A 963-nucleotide genomic window follows, 5' to 3' on the forward strand; every position below is an offset into this window, starting at 1 on the left:
GAAACAACTGGGTTTCAATAGACCACTCTGCCATTGGCTGCTCGACTTCCTCACCAACAGACCTCAGTCAGTCCAGGTCCGACAGAACACCTCTAATTTCATCATCCTAAGCACAGGCTCCCCTCAGGGCTGCATCCTGAGCCCCCTGCTGTTCACCCTGATGAGACATGACTGCGTCCCCAGGTTTACCACCAATCACATCGTGAAGTTTGCAGACGACACCACGGTGGTGGGCCTCATCAGAGATGACAACGACCTGGACTACAGAGAGAAGGTGGAGCAGCTGGTGGACTGGTGCAAAGATAACAGCCTTGGACTTCAGAAAGAACCAACCTAACTGGTCAACAACACCAAATTCCTGGGGATGCACATCACAGACACCCTCAACTGGAATGTAAACAACACTTCACCGGTCAAAAGGGCAGAAAAGTGCATGTACTTCTTGGGGACGATGAGGAGAGCCCAGCTGCCCCCACCCATCCTCACCACCTTCTACAGAAGCACCATAGAGAGCGTTCTGACCAGCTGTCTCACTGTGAGGTGTGGAGGCTGCAGCGCCACAGGCTGGAAGAAGGTGAGAAGAGTGGTGAGACCAGCAGAGAAGATCATCTGGGCTCCTCTTCCCTCAATTGAAGATATTTCATCTCAGTGCTGCATGTCCCAAGCCCGTAATATCAAAAATGACCCCTTACACCCCCACCATGGATTGTTTTCCCTGCTGCCCTCTGGAAATAGACTTGGAAGCTTCTGATGCAGGTCCAGCAGATTCCTACAGTTTCTTCCTCACTGCCATTAGACTGTTTTGTAAAATGGGTTATTTTATTATATTTATCTTATTTTATTATTTTTAAAAAACTGAAATGTTAGAACTGTAAATATATCATTTATATTACTGTTTTATTTACTCTCGATTTACCGGTCGATCTACGTTCCTACCCTCATCTATGGTCATGAACTCTGGGT

The sequence above is a fragment of the Cyprinodon variegatus genome, unplaced genomic scaffold, assembly GCF_000732505.1.
Source record: "Cyprinodon variegatus isolate N-32 unplaced genomic scaffold, C_variegatus-1.0 Scaffold2479, whole genome shotgun sequence".
NCBI classification, from domain to species: Eukaryota; Metazoa; Chordata; class Actinopteri; order Cyprinodontiformes; family Cyprinodontidae; genus Cyprinodon; species Cyprinodon variegatus.